The sequence below is a fragment of the Dipodomys ordii genome, unplaced genomic scaffold (assembly GCF_000151885.1).
Source record: "Dipodomys ordii isolate 6190 unplaced genomic scaffold, Dord_2.0 Scaffold1000000893, whole genome shotgun sequence".
Classification (NCBI taxonomy): Eukaryota; Metazoa; Chordata; class Mammalia; order Rodentia; family Heteromyidae; genus Dipodomys; species Dipodomys ordii.
In genome coordinates this window covers 237,445-243,890 of record NW_012284510.1, presented here as the reverse complement: position 1 = coordinate 243,890, position 6,446 = coordinate 237,445, and the positions used below count along the sequence as shown (strand labels likewise).

The 6,446-nt window shown below is 38.7% G+C and overlaps 1 pseudogene; it reads left to right on the top strand.

Annotated features, from left to right (window-relative positions):
* Positions 1-239: 239 nt before the first annotated feature.
* Positions 240-6,446, top strand: part of LOC106002777 — a 48,899-nt pseudogene continuing 42,692 nt past the window's right edge.

The following is a 6,446-nucleotide window of genomic DNA, read 5'->3' as shown; positions in this document are numbered from 1 at the left end:
GCTTCAGCCTGCCAAGGAGGTGGCCTGTTGTGGGTGCTGTAGCCTGGGCAGCTGCTAGGAGGCTATACTCAGCAGGGCAGAGGAAGCATGGCTAGTAAGCTCCGCTCCAGCCCAGCCAAGCTCAGGGCCACTTGGGAAGTTCCAGCTTTGGATCAGGACCAGGAACTGCTCCCCAGACAAGTAGGGCCTCTGGGGACCTGTGCAGTGGCCGCCACGTGTGGGTTGTGAACCTCCTTAGAATGGCCGAGGAGTCTCAATGGAGAGTTGCATTTGCTTCTGTGCCTCTCCCATCTTCTGGATTCCTGCTCTCCTCCTGCCTCCTGCCATGTGCAACTACAGGAGTCAATTTCTCCAATCCACTGAGAGGCCATCCCGGAGATGTTCACAGGGCTTTCCAGGTTGCTTCACCATGTATGCAGGGCTCACAGGGTGCCATCCTTCAGGCAAAGTTTACCACCATTTCAGCTTGGCCACCCCTGCCTAGAGGACCACAAACTGCATTCTTACACATAAATTCAGGGGTACACAAGGGCGTCCTGCAGTCTAAGGTATCCTTTCCTTCCTCCTGCTCTGGTGTGGAGCAGCTGTGGAGCCAACTGCAACATCATGATTGATTATCTGAAAAGAAGAGGAAAAAAGCTTCATTGGTCCAGATACAGCTGCCCCTAGGGTTCTCTGTGTACACTAGCCATGTGCTTAGATAAGGATCCCCAAAGACCACCATGGAGCCAGTTCTCATGTGACCACATTAGAGTCATTTATTGCAAGGTCGAGCCTGGACTCACAACTGTCACCATTGCAGTGGGTCAGAGTTGAGATCCCCTACCCTTCTGTTAACTGGGTAATATTATAACAATCTTATTGGCTAGCGAGTGCAGGCTAAGCAATAAGCAATAATTTGTGGAGGAGAAGGGGGAAAAAACAAATCGTGTAAATAGGGATACATGTGGACCCATTGCAACAATGAGATGTACAAGTTCTTATGGAGAAAAACGAACTTTACAACTTTGGTGAGGGGAAGGGGGGAGGAGGATTTGATGGGGGGGCAGGGGGATAATGGGAAGGGATGGGAGGGGAAACAAAGGAGGAGGCTACAATGCTTGATAAGAAATGCACTCATTATCTTGCCCATGTAACTGTAGCTCCTCTGTACAGTATTTTCACTATAAAAAAGTAAAAAAACATTAAAAAATTAAAAATCTGTAGCTTTAGGTACTTCCTGTCATCCGCTGATGGCTATTGCTAGGGGAGTTATGGGCAGAACTTTATTGTGATATTTCACGGTTTTTCCAGGAACCTGAGTTCTAACTTTCAGTAAATGTCTACTTACAATGGATACTTTCAGTAAATGCCTTCACAATGGATAGTTTCGGAGTATTCAGTGTCTAAGTCCAGAGTGCCTGTGCTTTGGCAAAGATCTCTCACTAGGGGTGTGTGTGTGTGTGTGTGTGTGTCTGTGTGTGTCTGTGTCTGTGTGTGTGTCTGTGTGTGTTGTGTGAGAGAGTCAGACACAGCTGAGGTTTGGGGTAAAATTCTCCTTCCCTTCAGCAGTTTTGGTATCTATTGTTTGTCCCACCTCCCCAATTTTGAGTTCTAAAGTTGTCCTTCTAAATACTTTTATCCTTTGATCTTCTTGATATTCAGATTCCTAAGATCTGCTTGTGAACTTCCAAATTTGCTTCATGAAGGTGATGCCTTTCTTCCATCTTTTATGAAGCCCTTTGCTCTCTTTAATTGCAGTTTATACTGTGTTAGTGGTTTTACTTAGCCCAGACTGTGGTGGCCCAAGCTCTTACTGTTAATTCTGAGATTAGTTTAGGCCAATATGAGATACTATACTTTCAGTATATCAATAAAAGAAGTTCAGCATCTTTATTGAAACAATTTCCTGGCTGTAAATACAAACAAAAACATCCAGTGATATAAATGTACAATCTGTTGTTTTTAGTTAATTGTGCACCACTGTAATGAAAAAAATCTTTTTACTAACTGAAATAAGTATTTGTAATGGGAAAAAATCAAATGTTATAAATCTTAAAAATTGATCAAATATCAATGAAAAAGTAAGACACTAATCAGGAATGAAGTACAAATGTAAGTGTTTAATAAATAAATGAAATTTTTGAGATTCATATCCAAAGAGCAAATACGAAGGAAAATAAAGAGGAAAGTCACTGAGATCCTATCTTACGCACCAGAATAGCTACCATCACTCAAATAAGTAAACTGCTGGAGAGGTAAATAAATCAGGAACTATATTTGGTTTTGTGGCATTGTAAACTAGTACAACCCATAGGGATATCTTAATGGAAGTTTACACAATACCAAAAAGACAGATATGTTGATGACCTTTACTGCAATTGGATACATACTGAAGGAATATAAATCAACATGAACATACAAGTTCATGACACCAATATGCTATAGCAACCAAGCTGTGTAATCAACCTAGATGCACCAGAATGAGGGAATGAAGAAAATGTGCTATTCATAGCTATAAACATGTTCTAGTATATGAGAAGTGAATGTTTCTACTGTATCATTGCTAAATATTTTGAATATATACCTAACCCTACTTTCAGAAAGTTTTGTGGCATTGTGTTTTTGCTTTAATGAGGAACATCCATATTGATTTTCAGACCAATTACAATAGGTTGAAGATTTCCTATAATATGTAGATATTAGATAAAAATTTAATTATATCAATGAACACATAGAGGACCATCATATATAATTTAAAATTTGAAGCAATTTTAAGAAGGCAACAGTTGGGGGAAAAGACGATGTTAGAAGCTTAAAAAATACACAGACATGGAAAAATACCAAAAAAATGTGCAACTAATTACTCCTAATAGTAAAATATTTTTCTCAAGTATTAACAATGAAACTATTATAATAATACTTAATAACATCAAATAAATATGTCATAGAAGAAAATGTACCATAGATATACGTTTCCCCATAATTTGTTTTACTTTATAACAAATGGATTAGAAGATGATAACATATTCAAGTGTCATTGATTGAATGCAGCAAAGGAAAGTAACAGAGAAGTAGAGAGTAAGAACAACCTGGGGTATGGATAAAGATACTCAGTAGAACTTTGTAAGGAAAGAATGTGCTCTGTTTTCCTGATCAAAATAGAGCTAGGACAGCTAGCTTTTGACAGAACACTTGTAATGTAGAGTAGTGGAGTTAGTAATTTAGGTAGTAATTTCTTACATTAATTCCCTAATCTTATGATGTGATTCCCTAATGATGTAAGTGATCCTAGATTTTCTTTTTTTTGTGGGGGGGTGTCTGGTCCTGGGGCCTGAACTCTGGCCTGGGCACTGACCCTCAGCTCTTCAGCTCAAAGCTAGCGCTCTACCACTTGAGCCACAGCGCCACTTCCAGCTTTTTTCTTTTTGCTTATGTGGTGTTGAGGAATCGAACCCAGGGAGTCAGGCATGCAAGGCAAGCACTCTACCCCTGAGCAACCTTCCCAGCCCCCTGATTCTAGATTTTCTGAGTCTTTTTTTCACCCAAAATCTCTAAATTCCTCACCCTGCCAATGGTTCTTCTGCTTCTCTCATTTCTCCTTGTTTCTGAACTAAACTCCTGTAACCTTTTGATTCATGAGAAAGAGCTGGAGAAATATGAGGATGGCTTGGAGTCTGAGCTAACATCCACTCCAGCTTGTAAGATCTGGTAAAGGACTTTCACCTGGGTCTCAGAATCAGATATGAATTGACCTCTTTGGAAATGGAGAAACTCACTCACTCAGGCAGAATCTGTCATTCCTTGACTTTCTCTGAAGAGATTTGATACTAGGGCACAATTCAGAGAATGAGCTTTCCCATTGTCAGAAGGAACAGGTTGAAAACTAAAAGTGGCCTCAGGTCCCAAAGGGCCAGTCAGAAGCCAAGAGATCATACTTTCCTCCTCATCAGGGACCTTCTGGTAGGAATAGAGTCTGAGCAAAGTCTGACATAAACTGAGACTGGGCCTAAGGTGGAAACAAAAGAATGACCCTCTCTTTGATTACAAGAGAGTTATGTAGTGAGACATGACAACTTCCTTCATATAAGAAAATTAAAGTTATCTCACTGCCACTTTGCAGGAGGTCAGTTTCCCCAAAGGAGAAGTTGTTAAATGTTGTGACTGCCAGATTGCTCTGTAGGCTGTTGTCTCTCTCACCCCTTCTCATGTAAGGAATGCATTGCTTCTTTCAGGCACTCAACTACCTGTCCTGACTCCTCGGCAGGAATACTGTAGGCTGTTCTTTGGCTAACCTCTTGCATTTAAAGTAGGTTAGGCCCAGGCTCTGCTCTTGCCAAGAGGTAGATGCAAGAGGTGAATATAAGCTCAGATTTGTAGAGAACCACGATCATATTGAAAAAATTTAAATTAAATTAATAGTTGAGTAATTAAGGGTTTATAGCCACAAAATTTAGGTAATTATTAGTAATACATCTAGAATCATGGATTAGGAAGAGAACTGTGAAGTAGGTTCAGGATACAATGGAAAAGACACACCATAGCCATAACAGGAGATGAGAGTATGAAGGAACTATTGGCATAGGTCCATTTATTATCTTAGGAGTGACCTTGGATAGGAGGGTTTTAGAATAATATCTAAAAGAGAGGGCCTTGCTGGGCACTGGTGGCTCACACCTGTAATCCTAGCTACCCGGGAGGCTGAGATCTGAGTATTATGATTCAAAGCAATCCCAGGCAGAAAAAGCCAGAAGTGGTGCTGTGATTCAAGTGGTAGAGCACTAGCCTTGAGCTCAGGGACAATGCCTAGGTTTCGATTCTTCAGTGCCACATAAGCAAAGAAAAGCCAGAAGTGCTGTTATGGCTTGAGTGGTAGGGAACTAGCCTTGAATTGAAGAGGTGAGGGACAGTGTTCAGGCCCAGAGTTCAGGCTCCTTGTCCGGCCTAAATAAAAACAAAAAAATAAAACAAAAAAATTCCAAACTTATCTTTTCTCATAATTGAAGAGAGGCTCCTTTTACAGAAATTCTCCTTGTCTAGCTCAAGGTCATCAAAACTTCAGTAGACTTTTCCTGTTGAAATGTAATGCACCTAACTCTACTGAACCTAATCATGGCTGGGAAAGTATGGACATAGATATGTTTGTTATATTTTTCCTTGTTATTATATATAATATATATTATAATATAGAATATATTATACATTGTATAAATATATTAAATAGATTATAACATGTATTATGTATTAACAGACTTCCTCATTTTAGATGAAGGAACACGCAACATATTGAAAGAAACATATTGAAAGAAAAATGTTTGAATCTCTGAGTTACTTCTCTACCACAGGACAATACCACCCAACGAGCGACATAGGAAAGCGATGCCCATGGATGTGGTTTGATCATATATATATATATATATATATGTGATCATATATATATATATATATATATATATATATAATGAATAATATTGAATATGTAAAACTATAACAACAGATAAATAAGTGAATACCTATGTGCACACACTCCCAGTCACTTTCATGTATAAGAATTTCTTTTCTATGCTCCTTGCTCTTGAATTGTCCTGGAAGTTCTTTATTGGGATACTGTAACTTCACATCCTTTGTTCCCTAAGTAGTCAGATGCTATGTATTCAATAACAAAACTGTTACAAGCAAAAGTATCCACCCTGACACACAGAGGAACTTGGATTTCAGAAATGCCACAAATAAGTGGGAGGTACAGCAGTACTTTTCAAAATTGAATAGACTACATATTTATTAGAAAGCTTGTAAGAAAAAAACTTGAGCGTAGGATGATACACTTGAAGAAAACTACAGTTTAAATTACATATAGCCGGGGGCTGCAATAGACAATAAATAAGAATTAAAAATAATATATTACATATGACATCAAATTACAAAGTTCCAGGGCATTTCCCTACTCTTGAAAACTAGAGTATTACATATTAAAATAAATAAATGAAAAGACAAATGTTTTATACCAAATTTCAAAACATACTATATGTTATACAAAGGAAATGTGATAGGCATGCATTTTACAGTCTAGTAAAATCATATGGCATGAAGAATCTGATTAACTGATTCATAAAAGCCAATACAAGGCAGTTAAAACATCCGATATCTCAAGTGTTAACTTAGCAGAATACTTTCAATCTATGGTGTCAATTTTGCATATTATCCAGCACTATCCATCCCACAATGGCAGAAGGCTTTTCCTGAGAAAGTCCAGAGACCCGTTTACTGTGAGTGGTCAGTGTAAACCTGTTCCAATTCTCTTTTATTTGGGCATGTGATAGACTATCTGTTAACTTGCCAAAGGTACAATTTGGACAGTCTTCCAGTAGTGATATTTTTGCTCTCGGAAAAAAAGGGAAATTGAAGACAGAGGGAAAATCTACCAGATCCCTGAATGATTTCTATCATTGTGCTAAACCTGTAGCTTT